Below are 13,347 nucleotides of genomic sequence, written 5' to 3' on the forward strand. Positions count from 1 at the left end.
TTATCCGTATTGTGATTTGTAGATCATGAAATGGGGTTCTTAGCAATGCGGGCTTTATTTCGTAGATCTATTTTATGTTTTCTTTAAATCTAATGTGGTCTATAATTGCACTTGGCACCGAAAGTGTATCTTAAAATATAAACATATTTTCGCTATTTCAATAATGATGTAAGGGTTTTTACCAGCACGTTTGACTGGCTCTACTGGGTCTGCCGTGGCTGAAAGAGAATGTGAAAGAACTAGTCAAATCTATCTTAGCATTGAGTGTCTTAAAATCTGAAGAACTAGTACTTGAATTGATAAAGAATACTTGAATTGATGAAGAAATAAGATTTTAAAATAAGGTCTTTGTGGGCATGAATTATAAATCATATAAAATTTTCAGCTTAATTTTCAGATAATCAGTGTTGAATATCTGTCTATGATGAGCTGGGAGCAGGATGACCTGCCAAGACGATAACATGCTGCGCGCCCGCAAAGATCTTCAGGATAGGGGCGCGCAGTCCTACCATTGGGAACGGGGACTTCTTAGCGTACACTTGCTCTCCGACACAAAGCTGGTCGGAGACCCTCGATCCCAAAGCGTATGCGTGGCCTACAGAAAATAAGGAAACACAAACATCAGACAGGGCACCTGACAGTATAATTCAAACAGGTTGGAAAATCCCTTGACAACAAGATTCTTTATTCACAAGTATGATATATCGGTTACTGTCACAAAACGTAAGCTTTAATGGTATATAATGTGGTTGTGAATAGAAAACCACAATTTTTATCTATCAGACATGTAACTAACAGGAATCACGGCACATTCAGTGACAGTAAATAACGTTCCATCTCTTCTATTATGCGTTACAAACATCTTGACAAGGTGTGTATGAGACTGACCTTGCCTGGCCGAGCAGTAAGACTGTCTGGGGCCCGCTGTGACCTGTTTTATGTTGCTTGTCAGGTTTTGGACCAGGATGGTGGCGTTCAATGTTCGTGAATTACTAGTTCCATCTACAACAGAAAAAAATAGTCTGTCAGGGATACTCTAGCTAAAATGTATACAATGGATATCTTAGATAAAGAAAGGGTTTATGAGCCTAGGGGTAATAGTCGCAGTGACCATAAATAATCACTCCAGAAAACCAAGGGAAGATGGAGCGTTAGTATGAAGATGTAGGTTTACCTGAGGAGCTGAGGCCAATGCTATGCATCTCCCCCATCGTCACATGTACAAGTTGGTGCCCAGAAAGTGCCTCGATCCGTGTAGGAGTCAAGATCACTTCAGGTTCAACCAGCGCTGCTGTAAAAAAATGTGTATGCTTACTTCTGATCAGTCTCTTATATCACTACAATCAGAATTATCACTTTTAAATCTATTGACTGTTGGTTATTGAAACAATACTCAGTAACTTACCCAACTGATACCGGTCGTTGTCACCACAGCTCAAAACGTCGCCTGCTGCAGTAACACCAATGGTGTCACCAAACTAGAGGTCAATGAACTTGGAGGCTGTGTGACGGGATACTGCCTCTTTAAAGGGGATTCTGGATTATGAAAATGTCCCGTCGGCATTAATAGAATAGGACAAAAAAGACAATTCAAAAGGAAGACGTAATTTCGCAGAAAAACAACTATTCAGTGTCAATGTTCTGTTTTGCCGTGTGTAGCACCGTACTCTCTTGAATCGTGGCAGGTCAGACTTTTGAGTTCTTCTGAAGTACTGTCCGACACCATAGATTACAGGCTGATTGGTATATGAGGTTTATAGTTCAACCCCCCCTCCCGAAACATTTGAAGAAATTGTGTTAGATTCGTTCCCAATGATCATCATCAATTGTGCAAAGAGCCAGTGTTTGCTTATAAGGTTATCTCTTATTTCAATGCGACGATGTCGGGATATCGGATGACCCATTCCGCCCCTTCTGAGTTTTTGTGGTCTTCGTAACAAGGTCTAATCCCCGTTTGAATAGACAATACCCCGACCCTTGTGGTAGATTAGACGGCAAAGAAATATGGTTGTACGTATTCCAAAAGCTTTCAACAGTGTAAACTAGATTTAGTAACTGCAAGCGTTCCATCCATAAATTGTCAGTGTTACAGCCGATAAACCAAAAACTTCATGTACTTTCTAATAGGTACTGGGTAGTTGTGGCCTCGGCACGCGTCTCAACTTTATTGACGTCTTGCTCCTCGGCACGGTTCTCTTTGTTTTCATATACTGGCATCTCAGCCATGTCTTCAGTCGTCTTGTCTAGAGATACTGACACCATATCTCCACGGGGATAGGTGTATGGAACTGTAGGATCACAATTTCCGTGATGACCTTACGATCATACAAAAAAATTGAGTTGTATCCGTATTATAACTTAGTTATGTGATGACAACCTTATAATATCAATCTATAAAACTACGTATACTATTTTGGCAATAATTACTTTGCACATAACACAGTGTATTGGCATTGTTTTCTATCATCCATATTGAATTTTTTTTTTTCGTTTCTTTCTTTACATTTTTTTTTAATGTAAAAACAAGACCATGGCACACATACAAAAAAAGTGATTGATAATCAAGTAATAGAAAATGTTGCTTTGATCTACATGGCAATCAGTAAATTAACACATTATCCCGAGTGCTAGACGGTGCAATCCTTAGACCCCCCTTTCAGTACAGCGACGGTCGTAGGTGCTTTCATACGCGGCTTCCTTTACGCCAAGCTCGAACTATCTCTATTCTCTTGTCTTAAATATCCAAAGATTTAAGGTGGAAAGTGTACCCGCTATGTTTGTTGAGGTTGTATCATATGGCAGATGAAAGTCCACTGTTACTGGCCCTACAATGTTGTTTGTATCTTGCCTTCAGAGGTTGGCTTGTTTCCCCGATATATGTATCCTTGCAATGAATATCATCGCACTTTAATCTATAAACAAAATCCGACTTAATGTTGTTTTCGTCTTTGGATTGCACTAATCTGATGGTGGAATTGGGTTAGAAGTTGTTGGCGATGTCATGGTTTTGCAGGAGACGTCTAATTTTATCTGAAACTCCTTGAACGTACGGAATCGTAATGTTCACTGTTTTAGTTCTATCCATGTAAAACAAACTTGTTTAAATCTTCACCAAAAAGAAAATGGAACTTGTTACTAGATTGTTATAAACATGTATGGAACGTTATCGCCATAGTCAAGTTTCTGTAGGTGGTTGAATATTGATTTACCGAAATTAATTTTTTAAGTCAAAACATAGAAACTTCGATTTGAGAGACTTCGATTTGATTTAGACCTTAAAGATTATGAAATTCATCCATATGACATACTGTATCTGACGCCTACTACAGGAACTCATATTTCCGTAATGTGTACGGCCTACTGTGCACCTAGCTTTGTTTTAAACCTCTTTGTGCTTGTATGTCATTTGATGTTTGTGTTAAGCCTATAACCCTTTTAGCTATGTATTATGTTCCTATGGGTTTGTTTTTTATACCCGAAATAAAGAAAGAAAGAAGAAAGAAAGAAGTATGTAATACTTTCATTCTATACTAACAAACATTTTTTTTAAAACATACATTCCATTGTGTCTACATATATGGTAGGCGACAGAGTTATCACAAACACCATTGACTGACGTTAGAATAGAAGTTGTGAACGACCTATTTAGAATTGGTCTCAGCATCGAAAATGCAATTCCAACGTATGACGTTGGTTAACCCCCTGTGAATGGTACATGCAGAGCAAAATGGTACATTCCCATGTTGACAAAAATGCAAAGAGTCAACTGCTAACACTGACCGGTCGATACTTTCAACATCGTTGCACTACTGAGCACCTCGAGCACAGTGCAGCTAAATCCGTTCACTGCAACATGTCTATCAACTAGGTACCTTTTGTCTTGGCAAATGATAGACATAACAATAATCGCTGAAGGAAAGTGGTCTTTTGCATTACCAATCAGTTGGTCAAAGTCTACCATACCTTTCAGCAGATTTTTACATGTCTAGAGATTATAAGTGCTGGAATGTATCAAAAGACCACCAGGCATACCTTACCTTTTTGTTAATAAATACCTTAAGCAGCGTCTGTGACTTTCGCACCGCACCCAGCTGCACTTTTGCCTGAAGGTAACCCGGCAAACACCACAGCCCTCTTTTCTTCAATTCTCTTCAGAAGTGGCGATATTCCGCAAACCATTTTGCATGGTTCAGAATGTGTGCTGTTCGGTGTCCTTACCAGTTCACTCAAAGAGCATGCAGTGCCTTGAAATGCTCTACTAACAACAAATCTGGGGACGTTTTTCTTAATTGAAAATATCTCTCTGGACAGAACGCAATATGTTTTACAGATTTTATTCCAATTGTCATGAAAATATTTACATTTCATGGCTTCGATCAAAATACTGCCTTATTATCTAGGAGTTGTGCACTTACGTATAAAGCAACTTAAAATGAAGCACAAAGGACATAGGAAATCATTAATTTCAAATCCACTTAATTTTTTGAAAATACCATTCAAACTCATCATTCAAGGTGATGGAGGATGTAACGTGTAAAGTTTCTTCTACTAAATAACATTGATTGCAAAGAAAAGAGTCATTATTAAGCTGATCAATATTACAAATAATTCCTCTTTTTGTTTCAGGTTTACTAACATTCCTAAAAAGAAACGTACTGTCGGAAATTAGTATTTTTCACATAAATTACTTAAATGCCTACTTGATGCTTTAAACATTTTAAGGAGGATTATAGTGATGATTGCACAAAAGGGAATGCTTGTGTTAGTATAAACTCTGAGGTGGATCAATATAATCACAAGATAGGGCCGTAACATCAGAAATTAATTCAGAACATGGAATGGATTTTGCAGTTTTAATTGACTTTTTTTTACATGAATCAAGACAAAGAAACACACTTTTTTAAAAATTCCAACAGGGATTGAGCCGTTGTAAATGGCCTATGACACCTGAAGGGTCATTATGAACTATTCGCGATTTACGAAGAGATAACCGTCTAATTTTCCGCTCACAATTTCTACAAATACAATCAGAGTCTTTGATAGAATCATCCCATTTTTGGATAACGAAAATCGGGAGGTAAAGTCACTTTGTTTCTGCCATTGGAACTTTTTCTTGAAATGGTTATCAGATAGTCTCCACCCCCACAAACCTTTCACGCTTAATCAAATGTGATTGAGTAAACATAAGTATTGTTCTAGCATTCTAAGCTTAAGGCAAAGTAAACATTCTGCAACAAAATGGCTTTCTTGGGCTGGTTTTCCCTGGTTTGTTAGAAGCTGTAAAGAAACCGGAACGCCCATACTTTTAAAAACGCTAGCTTTAATTGGGCCATGTTTAACATAGGACAAGAAACTTAGATTTCATAAACTTTGAATTGTACTCAACAAATGATAAACATGGTTCATCAGATATGACAATAAAATAATGCGAAAGGCTTGATAAGAAGAATGAGCAAGATGTAGCTAGAGTGAAAAAAAATGTCATGATATTCAGCAGAGCGATTTTCCAGCAGATTCAATTTTATGGATGCCATTCACTGGAACATCTCTCTCCTGTTTTCTCTTCTTTTCAATTATGTCATCCTGCTGTTTGTGAATAGTTACCTCTTTGAATGTGATGTCTTTTCAAATATCTGCTACATCAAAGAAATGCAGGGTTTTTTGAAAAGAGATTTCCTTGAATCTTTTCAAGGACCATGGCTCTCGCAAATAATCGCATCGTACCGCGTTCATTCAATTGTGTCTTTTCAAAATGTATTTTTAAAGTATAGCCAAAAGCAAAACATTAGCCACATCTATATACGGTAAACATATAAATGTTTAATTCTCGTTTAAGTCGGTACCTTAGATGGTTCCCAAATACATGTCACTTTGTCTAAAACAACTTTTTTTGTCGGGTTACCACATCACATTAACCTGAGCTGAATCTGAGCTACTCTCTGGTGTAGAAGAGATATCCTCCAGCCTCACTTCCGCCTCCACGTTGGCTTTGGCTGTGAATGCAACCTTCGGATTGACGTTGGAGTTGCTGGCGCCGAGATTGAAGCACTTGCAAAAACATTTTCTGGCCTATCTTGCTCTTCCTTTGACATGTGTCTCGAACCTGCATTCTCAGAAAACAAGACTTTTAGAAAAGCTGGTCTTGGCTTACAACTTTCTTTAAAAATGTACAATAAGTTCGTTACAAAAGCTATTGAGGTATTTATGTACATAACACGCAATAAAACATACACTTTGATAAAACTACAAAACAATTACAGTCTAGGAGTCTACTCTCGGTGAGTTATACAACGCTCGGGTCAGGAATCATATGGAAATTAGTGAAGGCGCTCGGCACAAATTTGTTTCTTCCTATTATTTTTTGGGGGGCATGTTGAATAAATATGATTTTGTCTAATCTGCAGTGCTACTTGGTCATGATCAAAATTAATACAATACTGCGTTTGTCACACATCTCCTGTGCATTCCAAATCACTTCAAGACTCTGCGTGTCAACAGACCGTACTTGTGAAATTAACTGCAAAATATGATCGGTGGCCGCACTAGCAGAGTATGGCTGTGCATGTTGCCCTATTTGCAGGATCTAAGCAATAGATCAAGAGCTGACACAAAAGTTCTTTTACTTTTATAAAGTTATATTTCTTTTCTTTCTTAGCCTGCTACGTTGCCAGAGTGCCTATAATACCTTCTTGTGTAGTCCTGCCAAAAAGTTGCCGGAAGTCCTCGTTGGATGCTTTAAAGTTACTCTTCTCACACTTTTTGAATGCCGGACCAAAATGTTTGAGTCGGCTACCGTTTAAGATAGGTTCCGCGTCCTATTGCTGGCATGTCATTTGCATTTATCACATGACTTGCTTGCTTTGAATATATAGCCTTCAGGGGATTTACACCTTGCTGTCTCTTTTTCTCCGTTACTTTCTCTTCTGCTTCCTCCGTCAAACTTTGTAAGTACCTTTCGTCAAACACAATAGCTCTTGGCTTGATCTTTTGATTAGTACACGGCCGTGATGGTAGAATGGGGGTGAGGATGTCGGCCATATATACTGGAATGATACCAGATGTCACCAATGCATCTCCTTTGGGTGCCTTCCTCGCTCCGCAGTTACGGCACGTGACCTGTGGCTGGCTCCTCATTCGGCGATTTCTTACCAACCTGTAGGAGAAACTGTCGCTTCAGCCTCGACGACTTTCAGCATTTCCTTCTCTATGTCGAGGAGCTCACGACTTGTGTTATCCCCGTTCTTTCTTTTGAAAATCACATTCCGAAAAATCACTGGATAGCAAGGCTATTTATTCACAATAAATACAGTCGCGGCCAACTTTTAAATGACTTTCACGCGGCGTCAGATTGGATTGTATATAATGTAGCTGTAAATAAAGAACCTTGTTATCCATCAAATATGTGACAGGAATTACAGCACACTGGGACAGCCGCATCTCTTCTGAGTTAAAAACAACTTGACAAGGCGTGTATGCGGCTGACCTTTTTATTTCCTGGTCCAACAGTAGGACTGTATGGGGCCCACTGTGACCTGCCTGATGTTTGGCAGGCCTTGGCCAACCAGAGGGGTGGTTCTCGGTGTTCGTCCGTTCAGAGTTCCATTTCCAAATTTTCCATCACAACGGTCACCCCAGCAGAAAACGTTGCGGAGCGTTGGTATGAAAAAAAAAGGTTTAATGCCATTCATTTCTTTTATTGCCACCTGTTCCAGCCGGTGCCGGGAGAGGGCCTCGGTCCGCGTCTGAGCCCCTCCAGCGCTGTTGTAAAAAACATGCATACTTCTGATCACTTTCTTATTTCATTCCAATCAGAATAAGCATTATTAAATATAATGACTTTTGGTTATTGGAACAATACTCGGTGACTTACCCAGCTGATACCGGTGGTTGTCACCACAGCCCCAAACGTCGCCTGCTGCAGTAACACCAATGGTGTTGCAGTCACCGTTGCATACGTCGATGAACTTTGAGACTGTGATCCAGGGGGTCAGGGTTAGAGACGCCTCGGTAAAAACATAAGACGTTAAATGTCACAACTGCTGCATGGGTTGTGAGCAAAATTATAAGAGAAACCACCATACCAACAGGTTCAGGAAATAAATATACCAGTAATATACCATGCAGGTGTACTCGTATGTACCCACAGATACCATATGTATCTATTTAGTGTAGACGTCAATACGACGTCCTCCTCTCACCCTGCCTAGCTAACCTCGATCCACAACCCCATACGTAGCGATGTTATGGCAAACAAGGACTGCCAGATGGTTGCTGCCAGCGGAGATCTCGGTCGCTGGTGCCCACAAGGGGACCTCCACCAGCAGAAAAGTGGGAGAAACAGATGTAACTATATCAACATAGTATTGCATGTGAAAAATAAAATGCAAAGAAACGCCATCACAAACTAATTACCCTCAATTGACCTCAAAGAAGATGCGGTCGAAGGTGTCTCGGATAGGAGTGAAACTGGCGCCAAAAAACACCTCAGTCGCTACCAGCCCGGGCGAAATGAGGGACGCGGAGGTCACTCGGAGGCAGTCCTTTTCCTCTGAGGTGGGCCGTAGAAGTTCCCCATCACCACTGAGCCAACGGGTGAGCAATGCTCCCTCGGAAGTGAGGAATCCTGAATGCATTCCCCCTGCGGCCATGTCCAAAATAATGTTACCAGTTGGTAAAAGCCACCGAGGTAGGCAGGAGCGACTCCTCGTTGCCAGGTGTTCCAAGGTGGCCAGAGACATTATCGTCCCGAAATAAAAGGGCCTGTCCAGCTGGACGAGTAGTCGGGGGGGGGGGGGGGCATCACTATCCAGAAAGCGCTCATCTCGGCTCAGTAGGGGGCAGTGGCGGCGGACCCGTTTTCTGTGGACCTGTTGATGAGAGAAATTATTTTAACACATCGCAATTTTATTCAAGTTAAAGAAAAGAGATGGAAAAATATTAAAATCAAAATAAAAACATTAAAATGTACCGAATAAGAGATCAAAAGACATATACAAATATTTTATCACAAATGAAGGAGGTAATTAGTTTTGTAACCAAATGACAGCTCATTGCTGTATTGTGTACAAAATATTATGCAACAACTACCAGAAGTTCTTTGTGTGCAATAGGTATAATTGGAGTATATGTAGATGTATATATCGTGCAAGATATTCAATACGTTCCTTCCGAGACATACAAGACATTTCACATCACAGCAGTTCCTTCGTTTTCTATACTCAAGCCTCGTATACAGCCTGAACAGTCTGAAAGAGCTAAACCAACTACGCAAAATACCAACTATACAGTGTCAACGTGTTTTGCCGTGTGTGTGTAGTACCGTATTCTCTTGAATCATGGCAGGTCAGACTCTAGAGTTTTTCTGAAGTACTGTCCGACACTATGGATTACAGGCTGATTGGTATGTGAGGTCCGGAGTTCAATTTCCCCCCACTGCTCAGATTGCTAACATTACAATCCTCTCGAAGAAATTGTGTTAGATTCGTTCCCAATCATCATCAATTGTGCAAAGAGCCAGTGTTTGCTCCTTAAATTATTTCTCATGTCACTGCGACGATATCGGATGACCCATTTCCCCCCTTTTGTGTGGTCTTCGTTACTAGGCCTAATCCTCGTTTTAAAGAGACAGTACCCGGATCCTTGTGGCAGATTAGACGGCAAAGAAAGATGGTTGTACGTGTTCCAAAAACTTTCAACTGTGTGAATTAAATCTAGTAACTGTAAGCGTTCCACCCATATACTGTCATTGAGTGTTACAACCAAGAGCCCAAAAACTTCATGTACTTTCCAATGGGTGCTGGGTAGTTGTCACCCCTTACAAAACTGTCAACTCGGCAACTCTTCATCTCTCACTTCTTGCTCCGTGACGCGGTTCTCAACTTTTTTCACTTCTTGCTCTTTGTCGCAATTCTTAACTTCAATTCAAGAAGCGCTCATCTCGGCTCAGTAGGGGACAGTGGCGGCGGACCCGTTTTCTGTGGACCTGTTGATGAGAGAAATTATTTTAACACATCGCAATTTTATTCAAGTTAAAGAAAAGAAATGGAAAAATATTAAAATCAAAATAAAAACATTAAAATGTACCAAATAAGAGATCAAAAGACATATACAAATATTTTATCACAAATGAAGGAGGTAATTAGTTTTGTTACGAAATGACAGCTCATTGCTGTATTGTGTACAAAATATTATGCAACATGCTTTAAGATATTTGGCCATACTTGATAGAATGCTTACCAGTTAAAGTCAAGACGTTGACTTCGTCCTGGAGAGAGATGCCTCGCCTGACCCTTAGATCGTCAAGCAGCAGTTTTGTCATTGTTACTTATTAAGAAGAGTAGTCTGAAAATTCTTTTTGGGAAGCGGAAATTTCACATTCAATGCCTTCCATGATAGGACAATTCAAACATGCGACATATATATGGCTGACTAAGGGAGGAAAACCAATAGATATACATTACTTTATAGAAATTGTACAAGACGATTGATAGAGTAACAAACAGGATATTGTGTGTATTAGTTACCATCATAGGACCTGTTATATTGGTTCCGTAATATAAGATTATATACTATCACACAACTGTGAAATGTATAAGAAATATTATGTAAACTACACCAAAAAAAACATCACAAGAATGTATTTTATAACACTCAGATTTCTGTAATGACTCTCACAATGTACCAGTACATCTACCGATGTACACGTATTTGTATTTGTATGGTGAAACTACCAGAAGTTCTTTGTGTGCAATAGGTATAATTGGAGTATATGTAGATGTATTTATCGTGCAAGATATTCAATACGTTCCTTCCGAGACATACAAGACATTTCACATCACAGCAGTTCCTTCGTTTTCTATACTCAAGCCTCGTATACAGCCTGAACAGTCTGAAAGAGCTAAACCAACTACGCAAAATACCAACTATACAGTGTCAACGTGTTTTGCCGTGTGTGTGTAGTACCGTATTCTCTTGAATCATGGCAGGTCAGACTCTAAAGTTTTTTGTAAAGTACTGTCCGACACTATGGATTACAGGCTGATTGGTATGTGAGGTCCGGAGTTCAATTCCCCCCCACTGCTCAAATTGCTAACATTACAATCCTCTCGAAGAAATTGTGTTAGATTCAGTCCCAATCATCCTCAATTGTGCAAAGAGCCAGTGTTTGCTCCTTGAATTATTTCTTATGTCACTGCGACGATATCGGATGACCCATTTCCCCCCTTTTGTGTAGTCTTCGTAACTAGGCCTAATCCTCGTTTTAAAGAGGCAGTACCCGGATCCTTGTGGCAGATTAGACGGCAAAGAAAGATGGTTGTACGTGTTCCAAAAACTTTCAACTGTGTGAATTAAATCTAGTAACTGTAAGCGTTCCACCCATATACTGTCATTGAGTGTTACAACCAATAGCCCAAAAACTTCATGTACTTTCCAATGGGTGCTGGGTAGTTGTCACCCCTTACAAAACTGTCAACTCGGCATCTCTCACTTCTTGCTCCGTGACGCGGTTCTCAACTTTTTTTCACTTCTTGCTCTTTGTCGCAATTCTCAACTTCAATTCAAGTCTTGCTTCTCGGCACGGTTCTCATCTTCTTTTACGTTTTGCTTCTCGGCGCGGTTCTCAACTTCTTTCCACGCGCGCGCACAAGAATACATATAATCATTTAATTTCATAGCTAAGCTCACCAGTCGAGTCACGTTCGTCTTCAGTCCTTGCTTCGAAACTCGAGCTGCTGCAATGTTCTTTTGAGCCTGCAAAAGATAGTTGGGACATCCTAAACTCTGCGGGACCATATATGTTCTACTTTGAACTTTATAATGTCATCTGGAAGTCAGTGTTGAACTTGATTTTACAGAACCTTGTCCACCTACCCACATATCTCCATACCTATGTTTGGTCAAATTTTGCTGCGTCATTGAACATCAAGGTCTTGCCCGAATGAAAGATGTGAAAAATATAGTAACATGTTTGTATCCCACCCTTGAGTCATGCCATGCTCAGGATACCAACGCACTCTTACCTTGCCATTTCCTCTTTCTCTTTGTATGATTTCTCCGAAAAATCCTTTTCATTGCACGAGACATGACGAGATGATCGAAGAAAGGTTTGGCCCGTGAATGAAACTTTCCATGACGATACCATGGACTTTTGATTTAAGTTTATTGATTGGAAGCCATTCGGGCTCTACCTCTGCAACGGAATCATGGATATAACGAAATTGTCGTGTTTTTATATTATACATAATGTAGGGTATTGAAAAAGAGAACGAAATTGTCAGAAATCAAGAAAACTGACGTCATTCCGTCATTTATGAGGTCACGTGATGTGAATGAGCGTACAATAGTTGGGGAAGAAACCGGACGAAACCATCTTTGATATTATCTGATTTGCATAACTTTGATATCTTGTCTGTAAAGCCTCCCTAGTTTCATTATTTTACTTCTTTACTAAAATTTTCCATCGCAAAACTATTGGTGTCGCCCTTATTCAGATTGAATCTATTCAGAACGTCTCTACCTCTTAAGAATGCCGTGGTTGCAGCAACATAGTACGTTGTCCTAACTCTTACCCCTAGCCCTAAACGTAATGAGTAAACTTCGACTGTACACAGTGATCTAGATCTGTACAGTATCATAGTTTAATAGATCAATTGTAAGGTTACAGGTGACGGAAAATCTTCTAACGTCGAAGCGTCTCGGTGTAGTCGTCGTCGTATTGAAATGAATGAATGAAGACCTTTATCCCCCACAACAACAATGCAGAAGGTCAAGACATAAGTGCGTTAATTTATATATTTATTCCTTAACTTCTATGAATGTATAGCACAACATGGCTGCTATGCAAGGGCACTATCTAATGATGTCTGAATAGAGAACAAAACTGTTAAGAAAAACACCTACTTACATCTCATATCTTATCTTATATTCATGTGTTATCATCAATTTATGATATTTGATCTGTGAATAGGCGATTGAGAACCTGGGTACTACAGACATTACCTAAGTATTCATCATCAGGCACACAGATTGTATGCTAGGGCAGCTTGAATCAATACCTCATGATTTGTATTACTCTGATGCACATGGATTGTCAGTATGCATTAAACTTAAGTCAGGTCATCTACTGGTGTCATTTCTGCTCATTACTATGAAGTTTCAGACTACCCAACATAACAGAAAGTGTTGAAATATGACTGTCAAAATACTTTCAGTTACATTCACTGGAGGTTTATAGGCACTATCAAATTCCTCTGCAACTGCAGGTTGATCAGTGTATTTTGAGCCCTTCATATTGTCACGTATTTTGTACAAATAAACAAATGCATATTCAAATTACTGATACCCTCT

This window comes from Branchiostoma lanceolatum, chromosome 15 (genome assembly GCF_035083965.1).
Source record: "Branchiostoma lanceolatum isolate klBraLanc5 chromosome 15, klBraLanc5.hap2, whole genome shotgun sequence".
Taxonomy (NCBI): Eukaryota; Metazoa; Chordata; class Leptocardii; order Amphioxiformes; family Branchiostomatidae; genus Branchiostoma; species Branchiostoma lanceolatum.